At 38.5% G+C, this 14957-nt stretch overlaps 1 protein-coding gene across 1 annotated transcript in view; it reads left to right on the top strand.

Moving 5' to 3' along the window:
* Window positions 1-6934: 6934 nt before the first annotated feature.
* Window positions 6935-14957, top strand: part of TRAF3 (TNF receptor associated factor 3) — a 41522-nt gene continuing 33499 nt past the window's right edge. The window contains exon 1 of the mRNA XM_015815659.1: window positions 6935-6945. The gene's annotated coding sequence lies outside the window, so the exon portion shown is untranslated. The remainder of the gene's footprint in view (window positions 6946-14957) is intronic.

Here is a 14957-nt window from a genome sequence, read left to right as displayed (position 1 = left end):
CTGTCAGTGAAGATACTGAAGAGGGAGATAGCTTCTGCTTTTTTTAGGGTTGACTATTAATAGCAAAGGATCCAAGAATCAATAAATATGCCTCAGAGTAGGATTTGGTAGAATAATATTGAAGGCCTTAGAAAATATGACTGGAGTGTGTACACACATATGCATCAAAACTGTGTTGGTAGTGATTTCCCCTTTGACAATAGTTGGACTTTAAAGAATCAGGATAGAAAGAATGTTAACACATTTTAATGTTGGTGTTGAAGAAGGCTTTTTAAGAATATGAATAGCCAAGAAAAAAACAAAAACAAATGGAACACAAAACAAATCAATCTAGAGTTCTCACTTGAACTACAAACCATCAGACTCAAATGATCATATTTAGGACACTTGAAAATCCAGTTGCTTTGAGAAATCTGTAAAGCCAGGGAGTGTAATGAAAGGAAAAGAAAAGGACAGCTAGATGGATGGATGGGCTCAATATAGTGGTGATGGGTGTACTGTTGGGAAAGGACCAGATTGGGGCTAGAGGTTCCTGGAGGAGGTCCATCTCTACTAAAAGATCATACTGACTTGATGGCGCACAATTAAATTATCAGCAACATCTTCAAAGGAATAAAATTCACAAGGAAAAGAAAACACCATGTTGTCCTATTCACAAGTGAATCTGTGTAAGAACACTATTTAGATGAGCACAAACACATTGCAGTAATCCGTGGACATCAGAAAAAGGAATTAGATCATCTATACCAGGGCTTTTCAACCGGTGGTATGCGTACCACTTGTGGTATTTTGCCAAATGGCAGGTGGTACGTGATTGCTAGCCAAGTGTAGCAGGGGAGGGGAATGAGCTGAAGTGAGCCAAGCCTGAGAGAGAGGCAGCTGCAGCTGCACAACTGTCTGGGTTCGGCAAAAGCCCCAGGAGCCGTTAGGGCTCCAGCTGATTGGCGCTTCCAGAAGCAGCTCGGAGCTGGAGGTGAACTGAAGAAAAGGGGGGGGAAGAGAGGAGAGGCTATAAAAGAACGTGGTTTGGGTGGGCGAAAGTGGAAAAAAGACAACAGGAAAGGTTTAATCCCTTTAAACAAATGTAATTAGTTTTACCTCCTTTAATTGAGTCTTTTAGAACTTTTAGAAAGTTTTCTTTGAAGGTAAACAGGCTTAATTTAAAGCTAAAGCTTTTCGCAATTGCCCGAGCCTTTCAGTCTAGAATTGCAATATTGTGACACGTGACACCCCTGAGGCAGCTTAAAGGGAGAAAAAAAAACGGAGTTTGTGTTTCTTTATTTTCTTGCTTTGCACTTGGTTCCTGTGTCTTTAAGGGTACAGGGAAGGGATTGGGGGTGCATTCTTACTACACTGTGGAAGAGCTCAGAAGGGCCGACCAACTAGCTCAGGAGTCTACAAGCTTACAGTAGCAACTTTAAGACCTGTGGACTTCAACTCCCAGAATTCCTCAACCAGCCATGAGGGCTCAGGAATTCTGGGAGTTGAAGTCCACAAGTCTTAAAAGTGCCAAGTTTGAAGACCCCTGAACTAGCTGGTATTGGTGCATATTAATAAACATGGATAAATTCATCATACATTTGTCAGTGCAAAGGGAAAGTGATTCAGCAAAGGAACAGCCACCGAAGAAATTAAAACTGGTATTTTTCCTTTTTTCCACAGTTTGTAATATTTTATTAGATTATAGAATAAAATACAAAAGCAAATATTAGGACACAGTGGGGAGGAAAAAGGGGGGAAAGTGAGTGGGAGAAGGGAAAAAGAACATACTTCCTCTGTTGCAGTAGAAGGAAGCATTAACATTGAACCTCAACTTTTTACTTTTCCATAATATTATAAACTAGCCATTTCTATAACAACAAATGAATCTAATCAGTAAAACCCCAAATCCCCCCCCTTTTTTTTAGTCATCAAGTTTTTGTCCTGCTAAGTACTGGTGGTACTCAAATATTGTCATGTCCTAAAAGACTGTAATATCCACTGTGTAGGACAAAGAGGCAGAAGATTAACACAACACATCCATGAACACCAATTAGCAGTCCTAAAGACATGATGAAAACTTAACTTTTGCAACACATGGACAGACTTAACCATAGTTTCAACAAGGAATTGTGAGCATCTTAAACCAAGCCAAATTCAAAAATGCTAGAGAATTCCTGGAAGCCTGGCACTCAGACAAATCAGCAATCAACAAACACATCAACAGGCACAGGAGATAAACAACAACTACATACTATTCAAAAGAGACAATCAAAAAGCCAGAAAGGAAACAAATGATAGCCGTGTTCCAATATCTCAGGGGCTGCCACAAAGAGGAGGGAGTCAAGCTATTCCCCAAAGCACCTGAAGGCAGGACAAAAAGCAACGGATGGAAACTAACCAAAGAGAGAAGCAACCTAGAACTAAGGAGAAATTTCCTGACAGAACAATTACTCAGTGGAACACCCTGCCTCCAGAAGCTGCTCCAACACTGGATATTTTTAAGAAGAGACTGGACAGCCATTTGTCTGAAATGGTAGAGGGTTTCCTGCCTGAGCAGGGGGTTGGACTAGATGACCTCTAAGTTCCCTTCCAACTTCATTATTATTGTTGTTATTATTATTATTAACACAAAAAACCCAAAACATCGCCTCACCAGCTATCATTACCCAGATAAGCAGAGATTAACACCAAGATTAATATAAGACCAACAATCAAGAAGTGAACAATACCCCAATTAAGGAACTACTAACTCAGACTTACAAACTAACATTAAAAAATAGTCTAATCAAGGAATCACTACTATCAACACTGATGGACAAATCATTAATATAGAAATAGATAGCAAGCCCCACTCTCTTCTAGTACTGATGTTACATAATTTGGTAATGAAATGTCTGCAAGAAAACAACCAAGCTCAGAGAGGACCAAGAATCTCACACAATTTCACAAATACTGCTGCCAAACTAGGTATTCCTCTTACACCAGAGCACTTCCTATGATTTTACTTTCTATTTTTTAAATGAAGAATTTTGCATTTATCTTTGATCAATTTCATTCTGTTACTTTTAGCCCTTTTTCTAATTTACCAAGTAATCATAGGAAAAAACTATGTGATTTTAATTTAAAAGATCACATTGATGTGATGACTCATAATAAATATAAAAATAAATATGACTCTTATGCCATCCAAAAATTGATAAATATTTCTTAACTTTTAACCTACTGGGCAAGATCTATAATTGGCTTGTTGATAAGGGAAACCTCAAAACGGGCAGTCTATCTTCTGGAGAACAACCACTTTTTATGGATAAGCATATTAAAATTAAAGGCCTAACTGAGAGCTGCTTTTGATGAACTGGTTAGACAACGAATAACTTACCATAAGATTGAACAACAGTGACAAGGTAAGCACAAAGTATAACTGTAGAGTTCAGTTGGATTGGAAAAGTGTATAGATTTGATAAATAAATAAATGAGTGACACAGAACTAGTCCAGGATGTGAGGTGGAATGAGATGACATAGATTGACTAGTTTAAAGGAGCCTATGTAATAAACTATAGGATGATTTAATTGGACAGGGCACTGTAGAATCTTTAGAAACATTCCTTCAGTGCTTTAAGAATTGGATACACTGGATGGGAACGAGAAATAGTCTCTGATTATCCCCGTCATTTCCTTCCATCTGCTTATGAGACATCAGTATATGTCTAATTATACATGCAACAAAAGACACTAGCAGAATCTCATTATTGGTGGTGGAAAAGCAGTGCATGACCTTTGTTTATATTTGGGACTTTGGGACATTTTGTACTATTGGTAACTTTTCCTGCTCTGAATCAGCTATCAAATCCTGCACATAGGCATTATTAGGGCATTTGGCCATCTGGCCTAGATGCCTTAAGCTTGGCTCTATGGTGAAGGAACCTGGCCTCCACTCTAGGAATTTGGAGGGAGAAACATCTGACAGAAAGAATACTCAAGCATACCATGTACAAAATCAACACTTATGCATAGACAAGTAAAGAGATTCATTGTAGAAACAGAGACCCTTTGGATTGGCTATCTGAGTGGGAGGGGATGATGGAAGCACCAGGCTTTTGCAGGAATGAGGGAAAGGGTGTTTTGAAAAGGATGTAGCGTGAGAACACATTCTCATAAGATTATCAGCAAATAGCCTAATACCAGATGTTCTGTACATAGTAGTCAGTGGAATTCTTTTGTAATAATTTAATTAAGTTTGCTATTTATCAGAGCTTTTCTGTTCTTGGAAGTCTTGTTTCTGCAGTATCTTATCTAACTGCCCCTGAGAAGTCTGATACCTCTTTTTTTAAACAAGTTCTTATCCTCTAGTTCTTTTTGTGATTAGCTTCTCTTGCCATAGGAGTCTATTTATGATTGTTATTTATAATTAAGGTTTCTAGCTTTCTGATTACTCTTTATGAAATAATCAGAAAGAACATGGCTCATAAAGTTCATGGCCTTTGTTTATACACGAAAGAATATGGGGAATAAAGGTGAATTTGACTTTTTAAGAAAGAAAATGTTAATTATCCATTTAATAATGGTTATCATAAATGCATAAACTCAAAACATTATAAGCAATACAAAGCAGTCTTACTGTGTTTATATTTTTATATCCTTATAGATACATACATTATATCAGCTCACAAGTCTAAGAAAATGAACTTGGAAATACTGTAAAGGATTAAAATAAATATAGGAACAAATAAAAATACAAGCAGTCCACAGTTAATGGCCACTCACTGACTTTGCAATGACACTGAACAAGTAGTACGTAACACTGGTCCTCAGAGTTCTGGCCATCTGACCATCCCCACTGTCATGTGATTGCTGGTGATTCACTTGGCATCCAGGACTGCCAGAATTGTCTTTGCTAAATGAAACGGTCGTGTGATGTCATACTTTATGATTGCAAGACTTATACATGAAAATTTATATTGTTATTGCTTGTGCTATTTTAATTGTGAGCTTCCCAGAGTCATACTTGTGACATAGGTGGTTATACAATGTGATAAATGAATAAAAAATAAGGAAGACTTAGTAAAAAAAAGTACCAGAGGTTTTAGGAAAAAGTGATCATGTATTACTGGCTTTCTTGATTTTAAAAGAAAATTATAATAAAGTGCTTTGGATTTAAAAACAAATAATAATAAGTAGGCAGAAGACCTCATGAGCCTTAGTTTTCAGGCCCTTGAACTTCCTTCCTAGATTTTTAAATAGATGATTTTGCAAAAGTAGTTGTCCCCATGTGCTTGAGAAGAAGGGATATTAACTAATGGATACGATAAATCTTGGAAATTCCATTGCACTTCTGATCCTTGCATATGGCAAACTACTTTGAGATGATGGGTTCTGTTCTGCACATATTTATTTCATTTTCTCATGGTAGTAAGTCACCAACTACTAGAACTCCTTGTGTCCTTGTGGTGCTTACAGTGCAACCCTAGGGACTGAAACACACTTCATCTTCAAGGAAAGTTGCAAAATCTCTTTATTGCATAATATAGGGATGGAAATAGAGAATTAAAATGAATAGTTGAGCACAGAGGTGAGCTGCTACCAACACAGCAACTCCTAGTGGAGATTTCTAGACAAGTTTCTTAAGTAATAAGAAACAACAAAAAGGATATTTTATGAAATTATGATGTAGCAAAAGCTGTATTAGAGATTGCTGTCCTATAACTTTATTGTCTAAGAGCACTTCCATATTTTTCACTTATAGCTAAGGACTTTGTTTTCAGAACCTGCAGTTGCAGATTTCATGAAATCAGTTGGATGAGTGAGTTCTTTAATGGAAATTATTTCTGTAATCAATAGATTTCTTATACAGTCCCTTAATATGATAAATCATTTTTCTAATACTAAGATATTCTGAATTCAAACATAGTGTTTGATCAAATTCTTCCATTTCCTTTCTCTGAAATGTAACTTTGCTTTACATATAAGATTTGCTCACTTTTTATGTTTGCCTGAAATTAGAGAATAATCATGTAACTATAAAGACAATTCCATTTCATTGTGGAAAAACTCAAAATATTTATTTATAAAATGTATTGGCCACCCATCTTAACACAGGATAACTGTCTCCTAGCAAAATGTACCTTTGAACTATGAAAATTAATTTATTATTGTAAATAACCAGTGAAGTTACCAAGATTGGGTATAGCTGTTTATTTTCTAGGCCTTCTTATTTTGCATTTATTTTTTCAAATTAAAGGTGGGTGGAAATGTTTACCTTTGACAAAATATATCTGCTGACCTGTGACTGTAGGCAGATTTGAGTCTTAGATTAAAAACTCTTATGACAAAATATATCTATAGTTGAAAGCAATAGTAATTAATTAATTACATATAATAAAATGTCATTGTTTAAAAGCATGAATTTCCTTGTATTTATCCTACCAATTTCTCTGTTTTTTCTATGCTTGCATTCAAATCAATTCAAATAATTATTATAAATTTGCGTGGTAGAATATTCATCTTATAATTATTTCTGCTTTTTTGTTTTGTTTTCTGTGCTTGCATGGGGAAAATGCCACTAGTTTGGAAGAGTAATAACTGAAATGTACGTGTAACGTCACAAATACTGAAAGCCAAATAAAAATGAAAACAGGATAAGATGGGAAAATCTTAAAAGTTTTAAAAGATCTCTGCTAGATAAGCAATATGGAAAAGAAATCTTAGAGGAGTAAAAAAGACACACTTAATAATTGTGGGAAGGAGGACAGTCTGATTATGTTTTCACCAGATATTCTTAATTCTGTAGGATTCTGTATATATCAGTACTTTGGATGTGGGCTTAAAGATGTTTGTCTGTATCTTTAGGTTAAAAGAGTCCACATTTGATGACATCAACTTGGAGCAGCCTGAGTGTTCATTTTTCTTTGATGTTTTCCTCTGATCAAATTTAGATGGTCTTATCCTTTTCATCTTTCATAGAGGTAAGCTATTTTATTCTGGGAAATAAACATTACTAATATTTCAGAATAGAAGTGATGTTATGAGAGCTAGCATATTGTATGGTTAAGACTTGGACTCTAAGAGGGGAGACCTGTGTTCTAATCCTCCATGGAAGTAAGCTGTGTCACCTTGGGCAGTCAGTGAAAGGTAGGGCCAAGGAATGATAGATCAGATAAAAAAAAAACCCCAAGATTACTGATAATGAATTTGGTTCAGCCTCTACAAAGAGTTGCAATGGAAAAGCCAGCTTTCTCAGGTAGCAGTGAAGGTATGGCAGAGGTGAACTTTGCTGGCAGTATGTCCAGCTTAAATGGTCAGGAGAGGAGTGCAGCTTGCCTTCATTAACCCCTGATTTAGAAGATCAAAGTGGAGATTGGAGTCCAGTTCCAAAACTTAGAACTTCTGGTTCTGGAGAGGTCAATGAGACAGATAGCAGCAGAGTCAGAGACTTGAACTTTGATAAGGAGATTAACTTGCAGAAACCAGTGAAAGAGAAAGAGGATAAATACCAGTCTTATCAGATATTTTGTAGCTAGAGTGGATTTTCAAATAGGAAGTAAGGCAATATCACATGCCCAATGCACAAATTGGGAAGTACTGAGGAAGTCTCCTACTCCACAGTGAGAAAATTGTGGCAGAGGGGCACTGTTATCTGGTAAATACTGAAAGTGTACAGATAACAGGGGGAGTTCCTAGGAAACGTGGAAGACATTTGTTGCTATTATTGAAGGATAAAAGCTAATGGGACTAATTACAAGATAGGCAGAAGGTGAAATGAGTTAGGGTTGATATTGTGTAAGTTAATGTATTACAAGACAATCTAAATCCCTAGAAATGTCCTGAATTTATTAGCTGATGTTGATGAGATAGGTAGATGGCAGGTTGCAGGTAAGATAAGAAAAAGAAGTGTACATTTTGATGTTTAGCAGTGATTTGATTGGGGCTTAATGATGTAGATATAGCAGGAGGTGCTAGGGATTGTTATAAGTTTTTTGAAGTGATAGTGCAATCCATAGAGAAAAGGTGATTTTCTTTCCTCCTGCTAGTGCAGTAGAGAATTTAATATTCTGTGATCTGTTAAAAATAAAGATATGTTTTACAAATAGAATTGTGGTCCTTTTTAAAACTTATTCTTCAGACTTATCTGTTATTTCTGGGCTTCTTATTTTAAGATTTTTTATTTCCATATTATTTCTAAAACTGTATTTTCCTATCTAATTATATTATAATCTATATTTCTCAATCATTTTATTTTCACTTATCCAACTTCTATGATTATTTTCCTCCAAAATTTCTACACCTAGTTTTATATACTTACGGTACTATTATATTTTTGGTAATAATTTAATTATTAAATAATTGAATTGAATTGAATTGAACCTTCTTCACATCAATCACATTAATTTAATATACACCCAAGTTACAAATAAAAAAACCTCTTCTCCCCATAGTGTAACCTTTATTTCTACACAGTCTAGAAATCATATTTTCAATTCTAGTTCAGCAAAAAGTCCATTAGGAATTACCAAAAATATTAAACAAATAATTTCTCCATGATCAAATAGTCCAACTTTATATTCCTTTTTGCTCTGTAGTCTTGATCTTTAAACCATTCCTATCGCATGTCAAGAGTTGATCACTTTGTGTAGAAGAATAAGCAGAGCTGAGGGGGTGGAATTAAGTATGTCATCAGTTTAGAGTTCTTATATTGCCACAAATGATCTAAGTCCAACCATTCCTGAATTCCGTTGACATTTATCTGGTGCCAATTTAGTGTTAACTTTAGTTGACTAGATTCTTTGGTATAGGCTTGAAAAAAATCTCCTATGCTGCAGTCTAACAAATGACCCTGATTCTTTGCGCCTGACACTTTGGCATTTAAAAGGAGTCTTTGAAGTTTTCACCAGCCTTTGTAAAGAGGCATCAGCTAGAATTTCTTGGTGCAGCTGTTCCATATCCATATCTTTTTTCTTGATTTGTCTTTTGTATTTCTATTTTGGTAATCTCAATTTTGTTGTCTTTCATGCCTTCGAACTCTAAAATTATGTCAGATAAATGTTTTTTCATCATCTTTTAAAAGTCTGCCCATTGAAATCTGTATGCTTTCTGAGATATTATTAATACTTGAATCCATGTTTCAAAATATTTTTTTAAATAAGAAAAAGTTATTACTAGCTTAGGCATTTTAACTCTTTTTCTGCCTGGTCCTTTAGTTCCCTCTAGTGTCCATTTGCAATTGTCATCAAATCTCGGTTGCTAGCATGGTTCCTTTCAGTCATTTCCCATGTGGGTATATTATTTAATTATAATATAACCTTTTGGGAAATTACTGAAAGGAAATAGTTAATTATTGAAAAATTATTATTTAATTATAAATATATGTTTTTCAAATAAACATATGTATAATTAAATAATAAGCAATGTTCCATATCTCTCTAATCTTTCAATCCATTTATTTTTTTTTAAATCAAAGTCCTTTTATAAAAAGTTTTTTGCCAATTTAAAATTTCTTAAATCCGAAAGATGTAAAACTCAACGGATGTCAAATTAAGCTCACTGTTTTGAAGGTCTCTAATATTCCTAAAGTGGTGGCATTGTATAATTTTAAATGTGTTAGGAAGTGAATTCAGCTGGCTTAGTGTCCTTATGAAACGTTCTGCTACTATTAAGAGCAAAAATATTCTCTTTCTCCGTTTCTGGGGTTTGAACCTTCACGAAACCACTGGAGGAGCTGCCATTCACAGCACTCATTGGTAGTCTTCTTCTCCAGAGATATTCAGAGGAGTGGTCTACTTGCTGGTCTTTCTTTCTTTATTGCTTGTTTGCCAAGATATTTTTAGTCTGCCCCCTACTCATATTGGCTTGAGTTTCTCCGCTCTGTCCGAAAGAAACCGGAGGTATAGAGCAGGATTGCTCTCAAGAAGACGTAGGTGCGCTACTTGCTCGCGTGTGCTGGCCTTATTGAGAGCAATCCTGCTCTGCACCTCTGCTTTCTTCTACTCGGATGGAGCGGAGAAACCCAAGCCACTATCGCTGAAACATTTTTTATTCCAATGAAGATCTGACAGAGATTGGAAGCTCTGTGTGACTGTCAATGGGGCGCTTCAGAAACAGAAAGGAATGCTCTGTTTCTGAAGTGCCTCATTGGTAGTCACATGAAGCTTCCTATCTCTGTCAGGTCTCCGTTCGGATAAAAAGTGTTTCAGCGCCTTTGGGGCTATTCGAATCGCTGCGTTTCCAAGCATTGCATTTGCTCACAGATGGGGCTCCCCATTTCCCCAACGTCTCCATTCGGATAAAAGGTGTTTGAGCATCTATGGGACCCTTGGAAATGCAGCTATTTGCACACAGACAGAGCTCCCCATCTCCCCAAGGTCTCCATTCATATAAAAAGTGTTCCGGTGGTGGTAGAAAGAAGTTGGGGGGGAGCAGGAGACAAGCACAGAGTTTGCGCCAAAAAATGAAAGTTTCTGGGATCCGTAATCTCGCGAGAGTTCAGGTACCCATTCTTTGCAAAAGAGGATGGGTGCCTGAAATCGCGCAATATTATGGCATCCAGGAGCTTCCATTGACTCTCCTCTCCCTCAAAGGCAGAAATTGTGGCAAAGAGGAGACAGATCTTCTCAAGGTGAGTCTGGCGCGGCAGGAAGGGAGAGGGAAGCAGTTGTGGGGAATGGGGGGAGAATAGGATGAATGTTGCAGAGCCTCTGCAGTCATTCGTAAGGACGAACAACTGCCGTGGTGTTGCAATATTCATAACTTTGGGTTTTTCTTGTAAACACTAGAGGGTGCTTATCACATAACTTCGAATGAGTGTTAAGTGAACGCTCGTAACTCGGGATTACCTGTACTAACTACTGTATTTTTTATTATAATCTCTTTTATTAAATTTTCATTCTTCTATGTGTCAGTTCCAGACTTTTACTGACCTTTCTCCTGGTTTTTTTCCATCTCTCTTGTGTATGTGTGGCTGGACATCATTGTAGATCTTGATTGCCTCTACTTTTGCTGCTGTAGCCTTAACTTATTTTCTATCTGCACTGACCTTCTCTGACTTAAGATGCTATTATGCCAGGACCGCTTGGCTCTAGTTCCGGCTCTCAACACCTCTGCCACTGGCTTTCTAATACTAATGGCCTGGCACTAGCTCTTTTTGATTGATACTCTCTGGCATTTGATACATCTTGCCTACTTTTTGATCATTGGTTTATCCTGTTACTCTGATTCAGCCCTCTTTGGCATATCTTCTCTGGTTTGACCTTCTCTGGCAGTTTGTGTGTCTAATATGCTCCAATTTGATTCCCTCTGACCCCTGGTACTGTTGCTATTGTTGCTCTGTGCTACTTTCAGCCTCATCTACAGCTTCTGCCTGGCTTGGAGTAAGTGAAAATGCTGGGGGCTGAAAGACTAACCTCTCTCTTTTTCTGGCCTCAACCCCTCCCAGATATCAGCCTAGTACTCCAGGGCTTTCCAGTTTCTTGTGACTGGAAAAACCCCTTTCCAAGGGACTTGCCCTCTAAGACTTTCCCTGGCACCACTTCCCTTTTTTTTAGTTCTCTTTAACTCTTTAACTCCTTTTTCTTTCTCTCTCCGTTGTGGTGTTGCACTGCAGAGCCCAGCTTTCCTGTGCCTGCTCCAGCTACATCATTGTTTAAACGACTGTCTCCTCAAAATAGTAATGGTGCAGTCCTTTTAAACCATTAGAGCAAAGTACAACTATCCTTACCACTGCTGGTGTCCTCTCACAGAGAGATTGTTGCAGGAAAAAGAACATATTACTTCAAAGCCAGCTCTTCATCCCTGGGCATAGGGGCCAGAATTTAGGTACCCAGGGCTCAGGCTGCTGCTAGTAAACACCAGATCTTTATGAAATAAGACCTTACCCATATATAATGGAAAGATGCACGGATGTGGTGTACATAACTGAGACTTTATTGGCAGTTATAGGAAAATCTGTTCTCCTAGGTTTCAGGTCTTGCTCAATTAGGATGCAAGGTCAAGGAGGAGGTGCAGCTATGGTTGTGCCTATGCTTCTTGCAGTGATTAGGGTTCAGTTTCTCCAATGCATGCATATAGGGAAAGCATTTGAACCTTGGCATGGAATGTTGGCAACTGTTCCATTCTGAGCATCCCACAGCTGGCCTAAAGCAGAGGTGTTAGGTTGGACAGAATTCCCCTGCTATGATATGCTTGCTTTTTCTGCTTTGTTTTTTAAACATTTAGATCATAATCAGAAACCTAATGTGGTACCTGAACACATTAATTTTCCTCCTGTTTCTTTAGGCTATCAGCATTGCCTGAAAATCAGTATTCAGTATCTGGTTTTAGAATATAAAATTTCAGTTTATATATAAGTTGAAATATGGTAGCAGTCCAACTTCCAGACTTACATAAAGTCCATGCAGACTGTTTTGTTTCTGAATGTGACTCTTTGCCTTTTGTAAATAAACACTTTAAAAAACCCCAAACAATGAAGTAAAAATATCAATATTGTATCATTTTCTCCATAATATCTAGTATTTCAATTCCAGTTTCCAAATGTGCTAATAAAAGGATCCTTTTGAATCTATACTGCAAATCTGGAATACTTCACATCTGCTAATGAACGTGCATTCTCTGTGTGTTCCTGTTTTCTGTGGTAATGCTCCTTAAATGGTAAATTATTCCTCACTAGTCTTTTGAATTTGGTGTATATAGAGTTAGTAAATTTGTAAAGCTCATACTTACTTTTCCTGCTGATCTCATTTAGAAAATGAATTTTTAGGAACATCCTGTGATGACTAAATCAGCTATTGATTCCCCAACACCTCTTTGGACTCAGCAAGATTGGACACAAAATTCTCTATCTTTTCCACCTCATTATTTAAAATGTAAAGCAAGTTTGAAAGACTGCTATTGGGATTGAAAAAAATGAAAAGGGTTGATTAAGCTGCTCTTTCCGCTGTTCGGTCTTTCTAAAATATAAATTATGCAAAGCAGAAAAAATGCTGATGTTGGCTCTTCCTGAGCATAGAGTCATTCAAAAGACTTTTTTCAGTATAAGAGTTTTTTCTGTGACTGTCAATCAAAAATATTAGTTCATTAGTCCTGCAGGTCCTAATTGATAACAACATAGCAGGAAGTTATTAATCATAAAATTACACGCAACTATTCACATGGAAAAGCTCAATGAGTCATCTTATTTCTCTTCCAGACTTCATTTATTCATATTCATAATCTTTGGAGCACTGGGGCTCATCAGGCACCACCTTTCCAGAATTGGTTTCTTATCTAATTTGAAAATCTAGGGAGTCTTATTTAAGAATCCTCCCATCTCATGAAGTTCATGGAGTTGGGGATGAAATAACAGGCATTTTCCAACACCCATTCTCCATGGTCACTCCCACTCCCATATGTTTGTTTATGTTTGTTTATGTTTATTATATTTATATCCCGCCCTTCTCCTTGCGGACTCAGGGCNCGTTTGGGTTGGGACTTGCAGCCAATCGACGCAGACCCTTCCTGCAATGATCCATCCAAGCTCCATCTTAAGGGCAGTCGGGCTGCCTGATGGGCCTCTGACTATATCTTGATAGGCATAGGAGTCGGGGGCGTCTTGTCCCAACATAAGTAGAATTTTGGCCTTGGGATCTAAGGGAGGGATGTGATCCGCGATGTGCAACAAGTGAGGTATAAGTTTTGCCACCTCTGGTGTTGGGATTTGACTGTGGTCATTTGGTAGGGAGTCCCATTCTGTCACTGGTGGCAGTCAGAACCGTGAGCTTCCATCTAAGGACTCTATGCATAGTCCATAGGCTTTCCTCCCCACCGTGCTCTGTGGTACAGTGCACGTAGATACTGTGTAAAACATTTTCTCAGTTGGAACATCAAAGAGGTCGAAGAATTCTGACTTAGATTTTGTGTCAGTGCTTTGTGTATCTATTACCACACACATCTTTACGGCTTCTTCTGGGCATCCTTCAGGGTAGACTTTAGCCAAACAGATATGAGCGCATGAACGAGGGCATGGTGAGTCGCCACATATTACCGTGCAGTAGGTCCAGGTGCTCTTTGGAGCCACGTTGAGACTCCTTCATCGTAGGAAGGGTGGAGGTTGCTTGTTGTGGCTGTTTAGAGTCTAGATGTTTGTTGTTATGTTTGTTATGTTTATTATATTTATATCCCGCCCTTCTCCTTGCAGACTCAGGGCGGCTAACAACCAGATAAAGCAACTACAAAATACCAAATACTACAGTTAAAAACATAATTAAAAGACAAATATTAACAATTGGCCTAAGTAATTTAAAATTATTTTAAAACCCCCGCTAAAAATTTCCCCTAGGCCAGTCCTGCAAGCTGAAATAGCCATGTCTTAAGGGCGCAGTGGAAGGAAGGGAGATCAGGGATCACCCTGATCTCTGGGGGTAGTTCATTCCAGAGGGTGGGAGCTCCCACCGAGAAGGCCCTCCCCCTTGGGGCCGCCAGCCGGCACTGTCTGGCTGACGGCACCCTGAGGAGACCCACTCTGTGGGAGCGTAGTGGCCGATGGGAGGTAATCTGCGGCAGGAGGCGGTCTCAAAGATATCCAGGTCCGATGCCATGGAGCGCTTTAAAGATGATGGTAAGCACCTTGAAGCGCACCCGGAAAGCCACCGGCAGCCAGTGCAGCTCGCGCAGCAGCGGTGTTATATGGGAGCGACGAGTCCCTCCCAACACCGCCCGCGCGGCCGCATTTTGGACTAGCTGGAGCCTCCGAGTGCTCCTCAAGGGGAGCCCCATGTAGAGAGCATTGCAGTAGTCCAGGCGGGAGGTGAAAAGGGCATGGGTGACTGTGCGCAAGGCGTCCCGGTCCAGAAAAGGTCGCAACTGGTGGATCAGGCGAACCTGATAAAACGCCCCCCTGGTCACGGCTGCCAACTGGTCTTCCAGTGTCAGCCGTGGGTCCAGGAGGACACCCAGATTGCGTACCCTTTCCGAGGGAGCCAAAGTTTCGCCCCCTATGGTCAGCGATGGA

This window comes from Protobothrops mucrosquamatus, unplaced genomic scaffold (genome assembly GCF_001527695.2).
Source record: "Protobothrops mucrosquamatus isolate PMUCROS unplaced genomic scaffold, P.Mucros_1.0 scaffold359, whole genome shotgun sequence".
Taxonomy (NCBI): domain Eukaryota; kingdom Metazoa; phylum Chordata; class Lepidosauria; order Squamata; family Viperidae; genus Protobothrops; species Protobothrops mucrosquamatus.
Note: the sequence above shows the minus strand (reverse complement) of the source record. Positions and strands in the feature narration are given on the sequence as shown.